This window comes from Ascaphus truei, chromosome 8 (assembly GCF_040206685.1).
Source record: "Ascaphus truei isolate aAscTru1 chromosome 8, aAscTru1.hap1, whole genome shotgun sequence".
Classification (NCBI taxonomy): Eukaryota; Metazoa; Chordata; class Amphibia; order Anura; family Ascaphidae; genus Ascaphus; species Ascaphus truei.
Window position 1 is genome coordinate 48582341 of NC_134490.1, and position 24535 is coordinate 48606875.

Genomic DNA, 24535 nt, shown 5'->3' on the forward strand with positions numbered 1-24535 from the left:
ATTGACAGCTGTTGATAATGCTTTTCACATTGAGACACAATTCACAATATCTACAGATGTGATATATTCACAGGGTTTGGATTCAGGGCCGCCAACAGAAATCATGGGACCCAGGACAAATGAAAGGAGCAGGCTCCCCCCCAACCCATAGCGCACCTACCAGAGCCGGCTGTCCAATAGGAACGCTTCTGCTCCTGCTCCGGTCACATGGTTCCCCAGCTCACACTGCTATGGAGTCCTGCAGCTCCCGCGCGGGCTGAACACACACTGCTGATTCTGCCACTGCCACGGGACCTCTGCTGACCTGCCTAGGTGTCGCCGCGGGCTTCATCACGGGTCTTCCTCGCCTTCCATCGCTGACAGCAGGTAAGTAATGATGTATTTTTCAGCTACCCACTTCTCATTTGCCGGGTCCGGGTAATTTCCGGGTAGCTATACTCTACTAAGTAGGACTTACTGTATAGTGCAACATTTTTGTGTTAATGTTGCCTGACTTGTGAACTCGCACATCTTTAGCTTTTTCACGAAAAGAATGGGGTGCAAGTAGGAAGGTGATGCTGATTCTATACAGAGGATTCATTTAATCAGCAATTGACTTGTTATAGGAAGTATATTCATCTGCCTGAAATATTTTCTTAAAGAAATAGATTTTATGCAATCAATCAGTAGTGGTACATGTACACTGCCTCCTAAACCAGTCATGAGTCTTCATGTAGGTCTCAAAGGCCTAAATGAATTAAACCGTTGTAATGGAAATAAGGATTATTGCAATCCTTATTGTTAACGGTAATGTGTTATTAATGCCAATGTTCTCACTTAAGCAGAAATACATTCCCTATGTAATTATGTAACCTGGGCTGATCACGGTTTAATATTTCCACATATGAATTTGATATGTTTTATTTTATTTCTACAGTGTTTATTTTTCGGTACTAATCAATGCATGACAGGGCATTACCTGACCCTTATTGCCTTTACCCACCTGGGGATAAATGAGTACATAATGCTATGTCCTTCTTGGATTATTACCACTATAGGCAGATGGTTTTCAAAATGTGTTTGCCCTCTAAATCTTTGCCCTCCTCTCATCGTCTTTGCCCTCCTCTCATCGTCTTTGCCCTCCTCTCATTGTCTTTGCCCTCTTCTCATTGTCTTTGCCCTCCTCTCATTGTCTCTGCCCTTCTCTCATCATCTTTGTCCTCCTCTCATTGTCTTTGCCCTCCTCTCATTGTCTCTGCCCTTCTCTCATCGTCTTTGCCTTCCTCTCCTCGTCTTTGCCCTCCTCTCATCGTCTTTTCCCTCCTCTCATCATCTTTTCCCTCCTCTTTCTGATTGATTGATTTATACAAGTTAACTAAATGTATTTCTTTTTATTTGTGTCAAGAGAACAATTTTGATTGCAATTTGGAACAAGCAAGTGTACAAATGATATGTGAAGCCAATAAAAACGAGTACAGCCTCCAGTAGTTTTATTCTTCACAATGCACTTTGCCAGGATCTCAGCCCAGCTCAAGTGTGACAGCAAATAAGAAATAATGAAATAATTGCACCATACTGTATATATATTCTAAGAGATATGCTTGAATGTAATCAATTTGGAAATGGATACAAGTTTGATTGACAATTTAGAACAGCGAATAATGAAAAACATTTATCATTGTACACGGTTACCAATATGATCCTCTAGGGATCAGTAGCCCAAGCACACTGCCGAGGGGTCACACTCGACTCTTCTCTCACATTCGCCCCTCACATTCAAAACATATCTAAAATCTGTCGCTTTTTCCTACGCAATATAACAAAGATACGCCCTTTCCTCTGTTGCTCGACTGCTAAAACTCTGACTCAGGCCCTCATTGTTTCCCGTCTTGATTACTGTAACCTCCTGCTGTCCGGCCTTCCTGCCTGTCACCTGTCTCCCCTACAATCTATCCTAAACGCTGCTGCCAGAATCACTCTACTCTTTCCTAGATCTGTCTCAGCATCTCCCGTCATGAAATCTCCTCTCCTGGCTTCCGATCAAATCCCGCATCTCACACTCCATTCTTCTCCTCACTTTTAAAGCTTTACACTCTTCTGCCCCTCCTTACATCTCATCCCTAATTTCTCGCTATGCACCATCCAGACTCTTGCGTTCTTCTCAAGGATGTCTTCTTTCTACCCCCTTTGTATCTAAAGCCCTCTCCCGCCTTAAACCTTTTTCACTGACTGCCCCGCACCTCTGGAATGCCCTTCCCCTCAATACCCGACTAGCACCCTCTCTATCCACCTTTAAGAACCACCTTAAGACACACTTGCTTAAAGAAGCATATGAATAGCACTGTGGATAATACTGGACACATGTTACATAAAGCTTGGCCCCCTGCAGACGCACTTACCAGAACTCCCTCCTACTGTCTCTGTACGTTCTCCCTACCTACCAATTAGACTGTAAGCTCCTCGGAGCAGGGACTCCTCTTCCTTAATGTTACTTTTATGCCTGTAGCACTTACTCCCAAGACCTGATTTATATTATCTGTTATTTATTTGATTACATGTATTACTAGTGTGAAGCGCTATGTACATTAATGGCGCTATATAAATAAAGACATACAATACAATCAGTAATATCAGTACCACCTACTTGGCCACTTTAGTATTAGTGTTTAGATACCTTCAGTGTAGCCAATACAAATCAAGAATCTCAGCCCTGCTCAGTGTAATATCAAATAAGAAATAACGAAAGAATTACAACAAATATATATTCTGACAACTCTTTTCCAGGTTTCCGGTGATATCCGGGATTACAGGAGAGTTGGCCCAGGGCGCATGACACATTTAGGTAACTTTTATTCCCCTCCCATGGTTTTGTCCACAGGTAACATGGACTCATAACCGCTCCCGTGCCCATTACAGTGGTTAACAAAGCCAATTCTTCACAAAGTGTAAACAAAGGAAACGGTTCTTATAGTAAAGTAAAATCGCTGGGACATACAATGGGAAAACGTGGTGTTGTACTGATCTAATGAAGAATTTCCTATGGGAACATGTTTTGAAAAAACTCTTTTGATAAGTAATTAATTTAGGAGATAAATCTAAAGCTTTTCTCTCTTGAATAATTAAAGGCTTTTTAAATTTGAATGTCACAGAAGGTTAGTTAATGTCCTTGCAGCTCTTATTATAAAGTTTTATAACTTTGCATGGTGTGGTGTATCATCTACCTTGTCTGAGGACATGACAAAATAAAATTGTTTATCTACTTTTCATAAGCAAAACAACTACCCGCCTCTTGCTAGAATATCATATCAATAGCATTTAATGGTATGAATTTGAATGAATGAACTAATTAATAATAATTAATATTGGTAGAAAGGACCTGGTTCATAAGAGATGTTGACCTCATGTTGAATACCTCGTTGTAACTCGCACAGAGGTATGGTGAACTGAGGTGTACCACTCTAAAGATCAGACGCTTAACCACCCTTAACCCCTTAAATGCCCCATGACATCACCACTACGTCATGGGGTTTGGCGCTCAAGGGGCCCCATGACGTAGCTTGTTTTTCTCGGGTGAGATCTGGCCTGCATGAGAATGGAATAGGATCACTCCCTCGTCTTGCATTCATGTCATCAGACGCCAGAATTACGCGACCGGTCCCAGGTGCAAAGGGTTAAAACCGTATTCCGCACTTATTCACGCTTTGCCTATTTATTTTGAAGTGAAACTTCTTTAGTGGCACCTGCAAATCTCCTTCATCGTTACAGGAAGTGTGTAACGGTAGTGACATGTTCCGCCCCAACGCATGCACAGAGCCCAGAAAAAAACCCACATAACAACACTGTACAGGCATACCCCGGTTTAAGTACACTCACTTTAAGTACACTCGTGAGTAAGAACATATCGCTCAACAGGCAAACGGCAGCTCGCGCATGCGCCTGTCAGCACGTCCTGAACAGCAATACCGGCTCCCTACCTGTACCGAAGCTGTGCGCAAGCGGGGAGACTATAGAGCCTGTTACAAATGCGTTATTTACATCAGTTATGCACGTATATGATGATTGCAGTACAGTACATGCATCGATAAGTGGAATAAAGGGAGTGCTTCACTTTAAGTACATTTTCACTTTACATACATGCTCCGGTCTCATTGCGTACGTTAATGCGGGGTATGCCTGTATTCAAGTGCAAATAGCACAAATCTTACAAATCTAGCATTTATCATGCAAGGTGTTACACCTATAATATATATTATCTCTAACTGTGCATGCAATGTCTTGTATATAACGTATACCCTGTTCACTTATGTAACTGTATTTGTAACCATGTATTATTTGCCATCTTAACTCTATACCCAGGAAATACTTGAAAACGAGAGGTAACTCTCAATGTATTACTTCCTGGTACAACATTTAATAAATAAACATATAACACATGACTTGTATATAGATTGCTATAATATATTACTGTAACGTTTTGTTTTTTTTTATAAACGGGTTGTTTGCCGAGCACAAGCATTCTAACTCAAACTTCTTTACATTCTGTCACTGAAATTGTGTTTTGATTTTTCTGATTTGCTTTAAATTAAAGACGTTTGAGAGTAACAACATTTAGATACTTTACAATCCAAAGTATATGGATCTTACTTTAGTTATCATAAGTCAATTATATAATGTATCTCAAGTGATAGTATGGACATTTCAACACAAAAATAAATTATACTCGCAAATCTCTTTCATTGAATTAAAAACTTCGCCATCACAAATACAATTTCAGTGACAAAACACTGACAAAAAACAAAGAAGTTTCACTTTAAATGCGCGTGCTCGGCACACACACTTTTTTTATTTACTGTATTTGCCCCTTCAGTGGATGTTTTCATTTGTAAAATCCGATGCTTTGTTCAGGAGATATGCTTAGTTTAAATATTTCATGCCAGGGATAGATATCTCTGCAGTGTGTGTTTGCTGTGATGGCACGGGTAGCATGGCACCCATGCTCCTTCTGCCTCTCAATAGGACTAACCTATAGCAATGGCAACTTTTCACTCCTGCGTGAAAAGAAACCATGCGCTGGTTAATATATGATGTGTTACTATGAGTGTTAAACACATTGTACAGTACAGTATACCTGAACTGGGGACAATGGTTATATACCAGGGATACACAGCTGGAGTACTGTTCTTCCCAGAAGCATGGCTCCGGACCCGGTGGTACACCTGGAACTCCACCCTGGTATCTGAGGAAGAGCATCAGCTCTGTAAGAGCTGATTTGATTGGGATATTCAAATTTCACACGCTCTCTGGCCTCACCATGGTGGGCTGTGTTTTGAAGTCTAGTTCAGCCTTCCTTCTGATTGGCCCTTGATCACTGCTCCCTACCTCATTATTGATGGACCCGATTAATGGGACAATCCTGATTGGTCAGCACCCAGATTTCCATAGCTCTGAATAGTAACCAAGAACTAGACAAACTGGCGATGACCTGAAATTCCATAGCTGATCAGAGAAAGTCTCAGTGTCTAGAGGCATGGCGTTGCCGGCGGCCTCTTCTGCCAGCACTGATGTCACTTCCATTACCAACTTCTGTCACCATCAAGGCGATTTTGTGAAACCAACATTTTGGTAGCTGCCAGCAAAAAAGTTTCACTTCAAAATGTTACCTGCAAATTGTACAGTAGGTGACTCCAATATTCACTGTTGATTTTGATTCCTTTTTCTTCCCAATGTAATGTCTTCAATAATTCTTCAAGTGTTGCTGTGAAAAGCTTTGGTGATATTGTGTCTCTCTGCCGCACTGCCTGGCTGATACTTATCTTGCTTATATCTTCATGTAATCTAATCGTTGATGTGGCATTCTCGTAGATGTTCTCTATAATATCAACATTTTGTCTTCTTAATGCATCTAGGACCGCTGAGGTGTAGACAGACTGAATTGCTTTTCGTAATCTACAATCCTAAACGGAATGGTAGATTGTTTTTGTTACTTCGGGAAATCACTTCTTGGATGTGGTCCATTGTGCTGTAATCACTGCGAAATCCCGCGTATTCTCTAGGTTGGGCAAAGGCAAGGATCTGTTGCATCCAATTACTGAGTATCTTCATAGAAATCTTGTAAGTGATTGGAAGTAGACTGATTGGTCTGTAGTTCTTGAGGTCTTCTTTGTCTTTTTTCTTGGGGCTGAGGATAACTATGGATTTACTCCATTGTTCCGGAATTTTCCTGTTCTTCAAACAGCATGTAAAGAGCTTCGCAAATATTTTTTCCACTTCTTCCTTGGGATTTGAAATTATAATTCCATATGCCCCGGGAGCCTTCCCATTCATGCTGGATTGTATTGCTTTTGTAACAAAGCAGGGGTTGGCTGCCGCTCTCCATAGATTGGAATAAAATATATTACTGGGAGAGAATAATAGGGTGCATACGGGATATATAGTCAAGTTAAGAGGGGTGGTGGGTCACAGAGGTGGCCTAAAAGATTCCTATTTGCACTCGCTAGACCAGTTAGTTAGGCTAGGAAAAATTCAATCCTTGGAGATAGCTCCATAGCCATACATGTACAATTATAAAATCATATTTATTAAACATATATACAAAAGACTTAATGTCTAAAATTCCACTATGTGGTTTCTGGAAACACAGAGAGAGCACCGGGGTAGTGCAGTGTAGCTATGAGAGTGATTCAAATTGTGGGAGACTGTTGTTTAGTATACTGTCGTATTGGTTCTGCTGATGTTCCCATCATAATCCCATATTAGTATCATAAAGGTATATAACCTGTGTAGTGGGTTGGGATCACAGCGTGGGAGGGTTACTAGGTAGTTATGGCTAATAGCCGTGTAAGGTGGGGCTATGTATTTCAGGGTAACGTCCCTATATGTCAGGTGATATCTAGACAGAATAGTTTAGGGACCCCTATATACTGTCCCTCTACCTTCCTAGAGTAAGATGCCTGGTGCGCCTGATGTATGCGCCCCACTAGGCAAAACCGATAGTAGTCTGGGCGTCACTACATATAGTATGGCTCCGTTTTTAGTTAGGAAGCCAGTGCTGTTATTGGTGCTGTCTAAATGCATGCACCAGTATGTCTGTAGCGCGCTCCCTTTAGCTGTTCATACGACCTGTCAGCCTGAAAAATCTCTCAGCTTCCCACTTTGTGTTCCTCCGCGACTCCAGATGACGTCACCGGAAGTGCGTCATCACGTACCAACGCACGTTTCACGCTCGTAGGCGCTTCGTCAGGGTAATGGGAGTGACGTCACTAGTCTCCTCCCTACTCTAAATACTGGTTGGTTGGGGGCGTGTAGCATCTCCCAACCAATCCCAGGGTTGTATGGATAGGAGGACAGCTGTAAATAATCCCCGTTAAGGGGTATGTGTAATGTGCGTCCGGCTATCAGTGATTCATGTTACCTTGGTAACGTATCCGAATCAGTGCATGGAGTGTTGTGTACTCTCATAAGGGGCAGAAATGATTGTACATAATCAGCACAGGATGTATAGCGCGTGTGATATGGCAAAGTCATATGAGGGGTGTATAAATACTGCGAATTGGTCTGCCTTTGATATCAGTTTGAATGAATGTATATGGTATGGGGTAGTCCAAGATGTTATTGATCATCGTCTAGGATGATTGTCAGCAATGGGTACCTCAGATAGTGTTTCTTTATCTTACATCCAGGTATATGTGTGTGAGGTGTAGGAGTGTTAGCTTCTGCTAAGGTCCGCCTCTAAAGTCAATACGGACTTAGAGGAGTTTAGGACTCTATTTAACTGCCCATTGTCTTGTTCTCTCATTGTTCGTATCTTGGGAGTGGATGTAAGAACCCCATCCCTATGTGGTCAAAGAATATATTGGATCCGTGGTCTCTACAGATTATCCCCATCATTCTGGGGGGTAGGGGTTGGTACACGGTGTTGTTGATCATCATCTCGGTTGATCCTCAGCAATGTATTTATATACTTCAGTTAGTGGTTGTGATTGAGTACCTTATACCTAGGTATGTATGTGTAAGGTATAGGAATGTACGTTGGTACTAAGGTCCGCCTCTAAAGTCAATACGAACTTACGGAGTTTAGGACTCTATTTAACTGCCCATTGTCTTGTTCACTCATTATTGATGTCTTGGGAATGGATGCAGGGACCCCATCTCTGTGTAGTAAAAGTATGTTGGGTCAGTGGTTAATTACTGATTTACCCCCTCATCTTGGTTCCCTTGTCTGATCTCGTTGGTCTTTGCTTGACCTGTCACTAAGTGTCATTTATCACAGAGGCCCCATTACCATATCTTCATGTTTAACTATCACGGTGGCAGTCAAGGTATAATCCTTACAGGAATGCTGAATAGATATAGCCCTCGTTTAGGCCTCCTGGGGTCAGAGTCTGCAGTGTGAATATCCACTGACACTCACACTGCATAAGACGTCTGTCCCAGTTGCCCTTTCGCTGGCCCCAAGGTATATGCTCAATCCCACAGAAGGTGAGGAATTTGGGATCCCCATTGTGTTCGTTTAGAACATGGCGGGCGACGGGGGTGTCTTTCTTATTTCTGATGGACCCTAGATGTTCCAGGATCCTCACTTTAAGGGCCCTATGGGTCTTTCCTACATAGCGTGCCCCACACCTGCACGTGATGAGGTATACAACCTCTTCTGTCAGACAGTTGATGTGGCTCTTTATGGTATAGTCACTGCTTACAGGTTTGCAGATGTTTCTAGTTACTTGCATAAAGGGACAGGCCTTGCACCGGCCACATGGGTATGACCCCATGGGTATCCTGTCTCCTAACCATGTCCTAGGTTTAGTGTCCTTGTAGTGACTATGTACTAGTCTGTCTTTTAAGTTACGTGCCCTCCTACATGTCATTGTTGGAGTGTCTTTGAGGACCTTTTTCAAGTCAACATCATTTGTTAGGATATGCCAGTATTTGCTAAATATCTTTCGCAGATCCTGCCACTGGTTATTATATGTCCCGATGTACCGTATGGTTTTGCCAGTCTGTGTTTGTGGATGTTGTCTGTCTACCAATAGCTGTGCTCGTGGTGTATTGATAGCCCGTTTTTTGGCTTTGCGTATGTTGTTTTTTGAGTAGCCTCGGTTGATAAATCTAGCAGTCATATCATCAGCTTGTTTATTGAATTCCTCTACAGTTGAACAGTTCCTTCTTAATCTAAGGAACTGTCCCGTAGGGATGTTGTGGATGATATGTTTCGGGTGATGGCTCTCAGCCCTTAGGAGACTGTTAGTCGATGTTTCTTTCCTATATATGGTTGTGGTGAGTTTCCCATCTTTCTGTTTACTGATTGTCAGGTCAAGGAAGTTCAGGGTTGTGTCGTCCATGTTTAGAGTAAGTCTTAGGTTGTGGTTATTGTCATTTAACTTCTCAATGAATTGTTTGAGGAGCGGTGGGGGGCCTTTCCATAGGAGGATGACGTCATCAATATAGCGCCCCCACCAGTCCACATACCTCGTGTATTCTTCCATGGCCTCGCTGAAGACCACTGTTTCCTCCCACCAGCCTAAATATAAATTGGCGTAGGTGGGGGCACATGTGGTCCCCATAGCGGTGCCCTGGATTTGGTGATAGAATCTTTTGTCAAAGATAAAGTAGTTTTTTGTGAGTACAAAATCCAATAACTGGATTACAAATTCATTGTGTTTTTTGAAGTTATTACCTCGTTGTTTAAGAAAGTGTGTTACAGCTTTCAATCCAACAACGTGAGGGATACTTGTGTAGAGTCCCTCAACGTCTAGACCTACAAGTAGTGTGTCTGCACTGACAACCACATCCTCAAGACGTAAAAGTACGTCTTTGGTATCCCTTAGGTACGACGGTAGGGAGTTCACAAATGGTCTCAGAATCACGTCTAGATATTTGCTAGCACACGCCGTCAGGCTGTCAATACCCGATACTATTGGTCTCCCTGGCGGCGGTAGTTTAAGTTTATGTAGCTTAGGTAGGTGATAGAACGTGGCAATCTGAGGATTCTTTACCATAATGTACTCCTGCTCTTTTTTGGAGATAACTTTCTCGTCTACACCCTCACTCAGTATTTTCATGAGTTGTGTTTTGAACACTATTGTTGGGTCTTCCTGAAGTACCCTATAACTCGCTTGATCTGAGAGCAGTCTTTTACATTCGGCCGCATAGTCCTCCTTATTAAGAAGGACTATGTTGCCGCCCTTGTCAGAGGGTTTAATCTCGATCAAGGGGTCTTTCTCCAGATCTGCTAGTGCAAGGCGTTGTGGGTGCGTAAGGTTTTGTCTATGGTTAGTTTTACTCAGCTGTAGGATATCGGTCGTTACCAGTTTCACGAACACATCCACATTTGAGCAAGACTCTGAGGGAGGTGTAAAAGTGGATTGTGTCTTGAGGTCTGTGAATGGACCCTCACCATACGGTCTACTGGAGACTTCCTCTAGATCATTCAACATCTCTAAATTGTCTAGGTCATCGTCTGTCAAGTCTTCTAGTATTGTTCCCTGTATAAAATTGTGTCTCCTTCTCTGAAAAAACTTGTGTAGAAGGAGTTTACGTGAGAACAGATTAAGATCTTTTATGCACTCGAAGGGGACTATATCATTGGTGGGAGAAAAAGACAGGCCTTTGCATAGAACTTCTATATGGAGTGTGGTCAGCACTTTGTTAGATAGGTTCACTACCTGTTTCTTCTCTTCTTCCCTCTGTAGGGCCTCCTCTGTTGCATCTGGGGTTGGTATCCCCATATCTCTCTGTCTCTTAGTGACACCTCCCCTCCCCCTCCTTGTCTTCCTCGGCCTGGTTGGATGTATCTGCCTCCTACTCCTAAAAAATGCAGATCAGAAGCAGTATGTGGCCCGGGGTTAGTGTATTCAGGGTGGGGTATATTAACTCTCTCTCCTTGTGTTTCAGGGTCAGTGTCACTGGCAGAGTGTTCCCATTCCGTTGAAGATGTTTCTAGTGGCTGCGGGACAAATCTTTTTTTGGAGGCTTTTATTTTATACCTAAAGATGTTCCCTTCCTTGAAGTCAGAGGAGTCCCTAATAAATTTTTTCTGTTTTCTTAATTTGATGTCTGCTTTCAATTTGTCAATGTTTGATTTTAGCTTTTTTTCTAGGTCATTAAATTCTTCCTGTCCACTCCAGGTCTCAATGTCTTTTTTAATCAGTACTATGTTGTTGTTGGTTTTTGTTAGTTTGTCTGTCTCATGTTCAATGAGTAGTTTCATTAATTTAAATGAACATTTAAGCAGTTCTGACTCCCATGCCTTATTAAAGGCTTCATCGGTTTGATACTGGGATGGAGCTAAGTTCAGTCTAAGACCTCGAGGGACTAGGTCCAGTCTTAGATAATTGGTGAGGCTTGTTATCTCCCACCAGATACGGGTCTGTAATTTTATTGCCCTTTCTAGACTGGAAAAGAAACCCTTAATATCATTCTGACTGGAGCTTGGTGGTAGCTCCTGATCAAGTGAAAAGACAGAAGTGGCTTCAGTTTGCCACGCATCAAAATCAGGTGTTGTGGACAGAAAACCAGCCATAGAAGCTAGTAATATAGTACCCAGTTGCACAGACGGATGGCAAAGTCTATTGTTCACTTATATCACACACGCTTAACACTTGCTGTGCTGACGCAGTCCCATTTCTGGGGAGCTGGTCAACCGAAAAGAACGGAGTTCTTATAAGCATATATAACAAAGCAGGGGTTGGCTGCCGCTCTCCATAGATTGGAATAAAATATATTACTGGGAGAGAATAATAGGGTGCATACGGGATATATAGTCAAGTTAAGAGGGGTGGTGGGTCACAGAGGTGGCCTAAAAGATTCCTATTTGCACTCGCTAGACCAGTTAGTTAGGCTAGGAAAAATTCAATCCTTGGAGATAGCTCCATAGCCATACATGTACAATTATAAAATCATATTTATTAAACATATATACAAAAGACTTAATGTCTAAAATTCCACTATGTGGTTTCTGGAAACACAGAGAGAGCACCGGGGTAGTGCAGTGTAGCTATGAGAGTGATTCAAATTGTGGGAGACTGTTGTTTAGTATACTGTCGTATTGGTTCTGCTGATGTTCCCATCATAATCCCATATTAGTATCATAAAGGTATATAACCTGTGTAGTGGGTTGGGATCACAGCGTGGGAGGGTTACTAGGTAGTTATGGCTAATAGCCGTGTAAGGTGGGGCTATGTATTTCAGGGTAACGTCCCTATATGTCAGGTGATATCTAGACAGAATAGTTTAGGGACCCCTATATACTGTCCCTCTACCTTCCTAGAGTAAGATGCCTGGTGCGCCTGATGTATGCGCCCCACTAGGCAAAACCGATAGTAGTCTGGGCGTCACTACATATAGTATGGCTCCGTTTTTAGTTAGGAAGCCAGTGCTGTTATTGGTGCTGTCTAAATGCATGCACCAGTATGTCTGTAGCGCGCTCCCTTTAGCTGTTCATACGACCTGTCAGCCTGAAAAATCTCTCAGCTTCCCACTTTGTGTTCCTCCGCGACTCCAGATGACGTCACCGGAAGTGCGTCATCACGTACCAACGCACGTTTCACGCTCGTAGGCGCTTCGTCAGGGTAATGGGAGTGACGTCACTAGTCTCCTCCCTACTCTAAATACTGGTTGGTTGGGGGCGTGTAGCATCTCCCAACCAATCCCAGGGTTGTATGGATAGGAGGACAGCTGTAAATAATCCCCGTTAAGGGGTATGTGTAATGTGCGTCCGGCTATCAGAGATTCATGTTACCTTGGTAACGTATAAGAATCAGTGCATGGAGTGTTGTGTACTCTCATAAGGGGCAGAAATGATTGTACATAATCAGCACAGGATGTATAGCGCGTGTGATATGGCAAAGTCATATGAGGGGTGTATAAATACTGCGAATTGGTCTGCCTTTGATATCAGTTTGAATGAATGTATATGGTATGGGGTAGTCCAAGATGTTATTGATCATCGTCTAGGATGATTGTCAGCAATGGGTACCTCAGATAGTGTTTCTTTATCTTACATCCAGGTATATGTGTGTAACTACACAGGTTATATACCTTTATGATACTAATATGGGATTATGATGGGAACATCAGCAGAACCAATACGACAGTATACTAAACAACAGTCTCCCACAATTTGAATCACTCTCATAGCTACACTGCACTACCCCGGTGCTCTCTCTGTGTTTCCAGAAACCACATAGTGGAATTTTAGACATTAAGTCTTTTGTATATATGTTTAATAAATATGATTTTATAATTGTACATGTATGGCTATGGAGCTATCTCCAAGGATTGAATTTTTCCTAGCCTAACTAACTGGTCTAGCGAGTGCAAATAGGAATCTTTTAGGCCACCTCTGTGACCCACCACCCCTCTTAACTTGTATTGCTTTTGCCAATTCTTTTGGAAGGACACATGGTGTTTTTTTCTCGCTTGTCCTCTGCTTTATTAGGCCGTCTGTTATCTGTGTTTGTGTTCAATTTCATGAAGAAGTCTACAGCTCTCTTTATGATCAGCGCACAGTCTTTTATTGTTGATCCTTTAGTTTGAGTGCAATGATCTGCTTCTTCTCAACCATAAGTCGCTGCTTTGTCTTCTTAAGGCTGCGCTTATAGTACCGGCGACGTCGATGTCACGGCAAAACAAATGTATTGCCGCCATCGCGTGCGCTTATAGTAGAAGCGGCGTGACAGAGCGACAGCTTGGTCGCGATCGCTGGAAGTCAAGTCAATTAGATTTTTCCAGCGACCGCAGCGTGACGTCACCATCGCGCCGCCGGCACTATAAGCGCAGCCTTAAGCTTTTTTTATCTTCAATAGTCTGCTTCACCATTTCACGGTTACATTTTCTTACATCTTCAGTTAATCTATGTTAAAGTTCCGTTATTAGTAATGCTGTGCTTAGTAAAGAAAATAATGTAGCAGTAACTCAGCTTTACTCCTGTAAAAAGCAAAGTGGTAATTTTAATGTCTGTTAGTGAAAATGACATGCAAATAATGGTAAAATTAGTTGTTCTCATACGCATACCATATACACCAAGTTCTGTAAGATTAATTCAGGGAAATAACAGTGTTATTTAAGTCATATCTAATCATCTAGTCTTGGTATTCTTTCCCCCCCAAGCTCTATGATATTTCAGGGTTTGGATGGGAGTAACATCACGTTAGTTGAAGATAACATAAATAATCCTCAAATAAAGTGAAATTAAGGCAATGCCAATAAGGTCAGGTATGGACATTATTTTTTGCATATAATGTTAGTGAATTGGTTGTTACCTGTACCTCAGTGGAAAAAATGTCCCTTCCTGTTTTTGGTAATGCCACGTTATTTTCCACAGAGTTTTGGGAATCTGGGGATTAGCATTTTATTTCTTCAATTGCTATTTTGGTGCTCTCTGTTATAAAACTGAATACATTATAAAAAAATTATGAGCCTTTAATTTATGAGTTCAATATATTTATGCTGGGGTATGTAAATTGGTTTTCCACGAATGCAGGAACAGAGCATTTCATGGATCATGGGGACAGTGTTTACAGTTTGGGAATTTACTATATACACTGTACTACAAACATCCAATCCAATGGGAAGTGCATTCATTCATCCCCAACAAGCTTTCCTGTTTGTCATTTTAGGCTATGAAATTTTGAAAGCTCATAGCTCAGGCTGCCATTTTAGGCATCCAAAAAGTGTATGTGAGCAGCGCACAGCAACAGAGAAGCAGTTCTTTGCAAAAATAAACTATTTTATTGGAAAAGCATAAAAAACGGAGGGTGCTACACTCCTACGCGTTTCAGACATGAGTGTCCTTTCTCAAGGAGTATGGATACGGCTGCATGCCAAGGAGAACTCTTGGGGACAACAGTGAGTACATCAATACTTACCTACGGGCCATCCCAATGAGGAGGGGAGGGGTATAACTGTGCTCACCCCCTACCTTCAGGGAATTATAGAACTCCCTGCATAGGTCAGGACTTTCATTGGAACCACTGTTTTGTTATTATTAATAGTTCCCAGTCTTGTTATCCTTACTTTTATTGAAGTATTATTATGAAGACAGGACAAGCACTTGAGCACCACCTATTTTCCATGCCATTTTAGGCACCCAGAAAATTGTGTTGAATTCCATATAAACTAGAGGTCCCCTGTGTGAGATGGATACAGTCTTGGTTTTGTATTCCTATATGCTGGCCTTCTTGCGGTTTTGGTATAATGGAGTAAGACCTGAGAAACACTAGCTTGGATTAATAGTACACCATTGACAGGTGCCATAGTTATAATGTCATATAAATTGCATTTTGCAGATATGTCATATTCCAGAAGGAAAGAAATCAGTGAGATTTTGGAATCTGCTCCACAAACAAATTTATATTCAAATGATTGATATTAGCATATGTCCTAAGTATCTCAGGTGTGTTCAGGTTGTTCACAGGTATCCTCCCCTCGTGTTGTATAAAGGAGTGTCCTGTGATGTAAATAAGTCAATTGAACTTGGCTTATACTAGAAAAAAGGTGTCTTTCTCTCATGAATTTTGGAAAGTTTTGCACATCTCTAGACATTCACACCGGGATGAAAAAGGGAGGCAGCTAAGACAGTGCCAGTGTTTGCTGTTTATGTGAGTACAATACATGTTGTTGTACTAATACAATTCTTTTACTATAGCATTGGAACCTGTTTGTTGCGCTTGAACTTGATGGTGTAAGAACCATCATAGGCGGGGCACAGCCACCCGTGGGACATTTATAGATTTTTGCTTAGAGATCTAGGGCCTCATGCAGTAAGCGCCGATAAGCCGTTTATCGCCATTTTTTCGCCAAATTTACCCTCCCGATTCAGTAAGCGCCGATAAGTGGGAAAAATCGGCAATTTTTGTTGCCGATAAAAACTTATCGGCAGCCGGGTACCGATAAGCCACTTATCGGCACTTTTTGAACTCGGCTGAATTCAGGTAGCCCCGATCAGCTTTTCGCTGCTGATCGGCACTCCAGAATGGAGAGTTTTTCGGCAATTAGTCCCGCCAACTAAAGTTGGCGAGTTGGTAGAGGAGAAGCATCGGCAAGGGCGACACAAAGATAAAATCAGGCCTTTTTCCTGTCTGTGATTGATGCCGGGGGTCTCCGGAGCTGATACCAGTACCGGAGCCCCCCGGCATGCATCCGAGGCAGGAAAAATACATGTACAGCCCACTTCATTACCTTAGCAGCTAACCGCTAAGGCAATGAAAGGGTTTACCCACCGTGCCAGATTTATTGTGGGTAGCGGGGTGGGTGAAGGGGATATTTGGCCCTTGTTGTTTGTTTAGGGCTTGCGGGGGAGGGGTTGCGGGTGCACTTAACCCCTTCACGACCGTAGCAGTTAATACCGCTACGGTCATGAAGGGGTTAAGGCCTCCCGCTACCCACCCGCAAGCCCTAAACAACCACCATTGGGGCTAATACCCCCTTCACCCACATCCGCTACCCACAATAAAAAATAATCACACACAGCAGCCCCACACTAAATAAATAAATAAATATATCTAAATAAATAAATATATATAAATAAATAAATATATATATATATATATATATATATAACCCCAACAACCCCTATAACCCCTAATATACACATATATGCACATCAATGATACTATAGGCCGGCGGGGGCCCTCGGGTGTTACCCGCAGGCCTGCAGTACCAATTATGTGCCCCCCCAAATTAATGTCAAAACAAATACATAGTTATAGAGAAATAACCCCCCCCCCTTAACACATACAGTATAGTAATGGCCACAATTACTATTATCCACAAATGGATAATAGTGAATGTGCCCATTTTAAATACATAAACACCAATCAATACATTAAATACATATAGTACTCACCCATGTCCGGCTGCCACGATGAAGGCCATCCTCATCTTCATCCTGCTTCTGCCCCCTCCACTGCTGCAAAACAGACACAAGAATTGTAAACATCCCCTAACCCCTTAATCACCATAGCGGTTATTAACCGCTACAGTCATTAAGGGGTTAACCCACCCTCACCCACCACTTGGGATGACTACATTCCCTCCCACACTAACCCCCCACCCCGTGAGGCCTAACCACCCTCACCCACTACCCACAAGGGAGGCCTACCCACATACCGTTGGGGCCAATTATTATTAACTTTTAAGGGTATGACATTTTTAACCCATTTTAAATTTAAAGCCAACTCTACAGACCATATTATATATAAATAAGTATTCATATCTTATTCTTGGTAGTCACCAGATGGAATTGTTGGAATTGCTGAATAGAGGCCTCAAAGATGGCATATTGAGTAAAACTGAGTGGGAATATCTATATATAGAATCACCGAGAATCCCCATTTTTTATTATTTACCTAAGCTCCATAAGGATCCAAACCACCCACCAGGTCGCCCTATTGTATCCGGAATTAAAGCACTCACCTCGAATCTTTCGGGATATATAGATCAGTTCCTGAAAGAACCAGTGGGTAAACTTAGATCCTACTTAAAAGATACAATTCAGGTGCTAAATATTCTGAGGGATATTGAGTGGAAAGACAGCTATATTCTTGTTACATGTAATGTGTGTTCCCTTTACACAGTGATCGATCACACACAGGGCTGTATAGCTGTGAAAGAAAATCTGATTCACGATAATATTTTAGAATCAGCCCAAATAGATTTAATTGTTGACTGCATCAAACATATTCTGGGCCATAATTATTTTTGGTATAACGATAAGTTCTTTCTCCAGGTGAGGGGTACCGCCATGGGTACCAGGTTTGCGCCAAATTATGCAAATATCTTCATGGGTATGTGGGAGGACCAGTTTATTTGGCGCAAACCTGGTATCATGGTATCGCTATATAGATGATATCTTCCTGATCTGGGAGGGAAGTGTAGAACATTTGGAGTTATTTCTGGCAGGATTGAATCACAATCCATATAGCTTAAAGTTCACCACCAAGTACAGTAGGAACCAGATTGAGTTTTTAGATCTACTCATTTACATTGAGGAGGGCCAAATTGAGACAAAAACCTTCATTATGAGTGTGGACACTAATAATTTTTTGTTGGGAGACAGTGGACACTCAGAGAAATGGATAAATAATATTCCACTGGGTCAGATGCAAAGAATAAGACGCAATTGTACCCAGAAACATGTTTTTGATGAACAGGCCAAAGATTTGATGGTAAAATTTACAGACAGACATTACAAAAAAGAATTAGTCGAGGATGCATACAGAAAGGTCTCCCTAATGGATAGGGCAGAGCTAATTCAATATAAAATCAAAGACACTAGAAGGGGAGAAGAGGGTAAATTATCAGTCCCTTTTGTAACTAGGTACAGCAATTCAGCTAGAGATATCAGGAAAATTGTTCATAAACATTGAGGGATCTTACATAAGAACCCAATGCTACAACAGATATTGCCATCAAAACCTGAAATTATTTTTACAAAGGCAACAAATCTCAAACAAAGATTAGCCCCTAGCTGTTTAAAGAAAGATAATCAAAAACTAGTTACGATAACAACGGGGTTTTTTATGTGTCAAACATGTAAAGGTTGCAAACTACATCCAAACTCTCAAAAGAACTTTAAAACAATAAAATCTGAAGTTTCACAAGCTAACTATGAAATAAAGGACATGATTGATTGTAATTCAAGCTATGTTGTTTAATTTGTTGCAATGTCCTTGCAACAAACAATACATTGGGAGGACTACAAGAAAACTTAAAATACGCATTGCAGAACATGTAAGAAATATTGAGAAGGGCCTATTACAGCATAGTGTTTCAAAACATTTTAAAGAATTTCATGGTCAAGACCCTAGAGGTCTAAAATTTGTGGGCATTGAGAAAATTAGACCTAGTTGGAGAGGAGGGAATCCTGTAATTAAAATATCTAGACAGGAGACATATTGGATCTATGCCCTCAAAACATTAGCTCCACTAGGTCTAAACATTGACATAGATCTGGGATCCTTTTTAAGGGATTAAGCCATATTTATGACATGTATGACCCACATTTAGTTTGATGCATTATCTGTGTGAATACAACAATGAGGAATATGACAATAATTCCAATACGCCCCATAGGTATATACATTGAGGCTGTAAAGTTTTAACACTTGTCAATATTATAATAAAAGATGTGATGTAGCTATGTAATAGAATTTTTTCTATCGCCTTTGAGATGTTTTGAACGTTGAGTATGCAATAGGATCTATATATCTGAATAACCATTTTCCTTTCTGTATAAGTGTCCTCAAATGTTCATTGAATTTATTAGGTATGTGTAATATGATATAGATGTATAACCACAATTTAGTGAGGACTGAAGTGTCAACCACTCCCTTCATAATTGTCCATGTGGAGCCCTTATGAGAGTAAAATTATTTTTATACCCTTGCAACCAAAATTGTATTGCAATCTACTGTACTTGGAATGAATTATACTTATGTGAACAATTAAAACTATGTAATAATTTCTATTGCTAAATATGAGAATAATTTTCTATTGATAATAGAATATTGGTGACTACCAAGAACAAGATATGAATACTTCTTTATATATAATATGGTCTGAAGTAACTGTAGTGTTGGCTTTAAATTTAAAATGGGTTAAAAATGTCATACCCTTAAAAGTTAATAATAATGTAATAACAGTCCACCTCTAAAACATATTCTGAAATGGGGTATGTAGTTATATAAATCACTAGGCAATTAACATCTATTGTTCAATGGGTAGGAATTGAACTATTAGTATATTTCCCTCTTTAGAAATAAATATTTATGTAATACAGAATAACGATTCATCCTTTTCTAATGGTGGTGTAGGAATTATCTGCTATAAGTAGTGTATGGAGTATATATGATATTTAAGATTCATGTAATGATCTGTTATGGGGTATGTAATTATAGTAATTATAGAAATTGATAGGCAATTAACATTTAATGTTTAATGGGTAAGAATTCCCCTATTATCATATTCCCTCTTTGGTAATAAATATTTATGGAATATAAGATAATCATTCATTTTTATTTATTTTTTACATAAGGTAGAATAGAAATTATCTGCTATATGTAGTATATGTAGTAAATATGGTATTTGTAAGTCATGTATTGATATGTTCTAGACAATTTCAAAATAACAATGTACATCCAAACCAATGAGCCAATTTAACATGCAAATTCTTTTAATTTATTGATTAATTAATCATGCAATGGAGGAGGGTATTTAACCCAAGATGAGGGACAGGTAGTATGTTCATCCCCTGATGAAGCCGAAAGGAGAAACGCGTAGGGCGTGATTTACAGCAATCATAGAGTGAACACAGGATACTCAGGAGCAGCAGACAGCAGTTGAGAGGTGTGGGTGTCCATTTGTCCCGTTACATTCTTGCGGTGTGAGTTTCAGTGCAGAGGACTGAGACACCGCTCTCACAGCTTACCGGAGGAACTCTCGCGAGAAGGAGTGACGTCATCGCGTCATCACATGTCGGAGGACGGTCACAGGAGACGCGGGCAACCGGAGGAGCAGAGAAGATTATATGTGGCTGGCAACAGATATCTCTAAAAAGGCAGAAAACGGACACTACTTACTCTAAAGTACCGTGAGTACTGTGAGCACACTAGGTGCAGATAGACAGACCCACGGAGGTCTATACCAACAGAGTTTTTTCTCCAAATAAAGGAGACTTTGGGTAGTAGTTATAAGTACAGACACTTAGTTTTTTCACACTGAGTGTATCCAGCCTCAATTTCCTAAGTGGTCACTAACCTACACATCAAGGACTGTTGAGAAAATCTGCAGAGTGTTATTAACCCCTGATGAGTGTTATCTCACAAAGTGTGAGGTTTTTTTTACTTATTGTCATTTTATCAATAATTTTTATTAAACTGTGTTACACTATTTTTGTGTTTTACCTCTCTTCCTGCATGTGATATTACGCACGAGATTACACTTGCTGCAGATGATAAGCTGCTAGATGTTCCGGATTCTTCATAATTGTTCCAGATCCCAGAGTGGATACAAGGCCTGATTTTATCCTATACGCTGTGAGTGCATATCGTACCTTCTGGTGGCTAAACTGTTAGAACATATTACCCTATGTTTGTTTTTCTTGTCTTTTCTTGTCTCCACTTGCGCCTAGGTCATTCTTTTTGGGAAATCTTTCGTTACCAGCCCGTGGATCGGTAGACATTTTGGCTGCAGACTGAGTCAGGGAAAGTTAGATTGTGAGGGTCTATACCCTCCAGTATATGTGGTAATTATAATATTTATTGGTCTTTGGGTGATTGCGCTTATTGTATTTCTGTATTTTTTATATATATATATATATATATATATATATATATATATATATATATATATATATATATATAGTTGCATGATGAAGCCACTGTACAAATGAATGGGTGAAGGGTGGGTATCGGGCCAGTGTGGCTTATCCCCTTTATTATCCGATAAGGTGTTTAAGGGGTTAATTGATATCTGAATGTAATTGCAATGTATTGTCTATGTATTGACTATGTATTTTGTGGGCAACGAAAGAAAAGGATGTTGCTGGCGACGGGGGCTTCTTATTGATGAGGTCAGTAGTACTTTATATATTTTAATATGCTAGTTAATGTGTTTAATAATGGGTAAATAATCTATTATCCCTATCTGGATAATAGTTATTTTGCACATTATTGTACTGTAGGTGTTGGGGGGGGGCGTGGGGGGTGTATGTATTGAATGTATAGGCCAGGTTTATTTTTTTTACATTCAGGGTTGGTTTCTTGGTTCTGTGTGAGACCTCCTCGGGTATCTCACGGGTATCAAGCTGGTGGTTCCATGGGTGACACCTGCGGGGATGAAGCACATCCGTGGGGGCACCGCAGACCCATAGGTGCGGGGATGAAGCGGTGGTCCCACATCCGTGGGGGCACCGCGGACCCATAGTGAGCACTCGTGAGTTCCCCAGACCCCCGTGGGAACCACCCGAGGCCCCGCAGACACCTGTGGGTCTGACCCGGGGCTCCCAGACATCCGCAGGCCTACCGTGGGGACCCAATTGTGGCCCAAGGTGACCCAAGGAGACCACCTGGGGGCCATGGCGCTAGGCGGGACCCACCAACAGGCCTCCAGAACCTGTTTGAAACAAGTTGCTGGTACCCTGTAGGTCTGTCAGGTGCCCCGCTAGCCCATCGGGGACTCGCGTGGGGCTGGGGTATGAACCCTGTATGTAAAAGGATAAATCATGAAGGGTGGCCTTCATCCTTGCAGGGGTATCTATATTAAATGGTTTATTTATATTATTGTTTTCTACTTTGAATTATCCTTCATCCTTTATTTTTTCCATTTTGATTCTTTTTTCTATGCACCCATTCTATTATTTACCTATTATTTAACAATTGGCAATTCATTTACTTATTTTGGTATTTGCCATATTGTTTTATCATACTTTCATATTATTTCTTGCTCTATTTTTACCCTTCCGACTCCTGTTTAGATGCCCACTAAAGCATAGAAAACCACCTGTCTGTCTATTTTATTCTTTATATGTTCACAAAACAAGAACATTTGCCATAATAATCCAGATGTCTTTATGTCTTTCCCCATCAATATTATATAGACAATTGCACTCCTTCTGTGTACTACAACTCCTAAACAAAGGTGCATTATGCATAAACCACATATAATTTGTCAATATATCAATTCAGAACATGTAGCGCAAGTCATTAAGATCACTGGGAGCACTAAGATCGTAATCAGGGTAGAGATCATAAATATAATAGAAATGTGTTGTCTACCTTGAATCCGCCATGATTAAACAGAAAGGAAAATCCCTTCATATCCCTTTTGCTATTAGAGGTGCCTGCAAAGCAATGAAAGTAACTACGTTGTATGTATTGAATGTATAGGCCAGGTTTATTTTTTTTACATTCAGGGTTGGTTTCTTGGTTCTGCGTGAGACCTATGGAGACCACCTGCAGTCTCCTCGGGTATCTCACGGGTATCAGGCTGGTGGTTCCACGGGTGACACCTGCGGGGATGAAGCGGTGGCCTCACATCTGTGGGGGCACCGCAGACCCGTAGTCTGCGGGGATGATGCGGTGGTCCCACATCCGTGGGGGCACCGCGGACCTATAGTTGCGGGGATGAAGTGGTTGTCCCACATCCGTGGGGGCACCGCGGACCCGTAGTGAGCACTCGTGAGTTACCCAGACCCCCGTGGGAACCACCCGAGGCCCCGCAGACACCTGTGGGTCTGACCCGTGGCTCCCAGACATTCGCGGGCCTACCGTGGGGACCCAATTGTGACCCAAGGTGACCCAAGGAGACCACCTGGGGGCCATGGCGCTTGGCGGGACCCATCAACAGGCCTCCAGAACCTGTTTGAAACAAGTTTCTGGTACCCTGTAGGTCTGTCAGGTGCCCCGCTAGCCCGCCGGGGACTCGCGTGGGGCTGGGGTATGAACCCTGTATGTAAAAGGATAAATCATGTATTTATGGGGGGGGGGGCACAGAGGGTGGGTAATGTATTTAATAAATATAATGATGTTTATTGTGGGGCAGGGTACTGGGGTGGGGGTGAGGGGTATTGGCCCCAACGGTATGTGGGTAGGCCTCCCTTGTGGGTAGTGGGTGAGGGTGATTAGGCCTCACGGGGTGGGGGGTTAGTGTGGGAGGGTATGTAGGTGTCCCGAGTGGTGGGTGAGGGTGGGTACACCCGGTTTGGCATAGGTTTTGGATGTCAGGGTATCAATGTGCAACCGAAATGTTAATTTGGAGTCAAGCCATATGCCCAGATATTTCAGACTAGTGACCGGAACAAGAATGGTGTTAGAGTTAGTTCTGATCTGTACCTCTGTCATTGTCATTGGTAACTGTAGAAATGTAGCCTTAGTCATTGTCATGATAATGTCATGAGATATTATGTATTTTAATCCATTTGGTGCTTCAGGGGTTAAAAAAGAACAACTTGGGTTTAAAAATGCCATATATTGGGTTGTGAAAGGTCCAGGCTTGTGATGAGTGGGTGCTGCGCTTCAAACTGAACTTAAGTGGGGGTGACTGTCATGGATAGCCCTACTAAAAGTGACACATGGGTACTGTTTGATTTAAAAAATACAAATAAATAATTATGGCCTGCTTGCCTCTTGGCCAGGCCAAGTTGTAGGACTGTTAAAGAATCTAGAGATGTAAGTAAATTATGGTTCCCCGAAACGAACATAAACATGGCACTAGTTAAGGGATTGAAAGCATTCTCTAGAAGAGGTTTAACGATGGCCAGGGAGGCGTGGCTAAGAAAGTATTCAACATGAGAGTGACTTTATTAAAAATGAGAATATCCTTGGATGTCATCTCCTCTGCATAATAAGAGATACACTGCTGTAATTGTGTAACCGAGGGGCACGCTCTGACATCACACACTGTATGTTTAAGAGGTAATAAGGGCCAGATATTAATTTGTCATTTAAATTTAGGATTAACATGGTCCTGTTTGGTCTCGTTATGTCCATCCATGAGTGCTTGAATCTATTAATGTAGCTCACGTGTGTGTAAGTATTACAGAAGTGAAGTTATTATAACC

General features: G+C 41.5%; 1 long non-coding RNA gene across 1 annotated transcript; it reads left to right on the forward strand.

Annotated features, from left to right (window-relative positions):
* The first annotated feature begins 79 nt into the window (after positions 1-79).
* Positions 80-10986, forward strand: LOC142500936 (uncharacterized). The gene is made up of 3 exons (XR_012803363.1): positions 80-366; positions 2764-2821; positions 10870-10986. It is a non-coding gene; the product is annotated as an uncharacterized LOC142500936 (long non-coding RNA).
* Positions 10987-24535: the final 13549 nt, after the last annotated feature.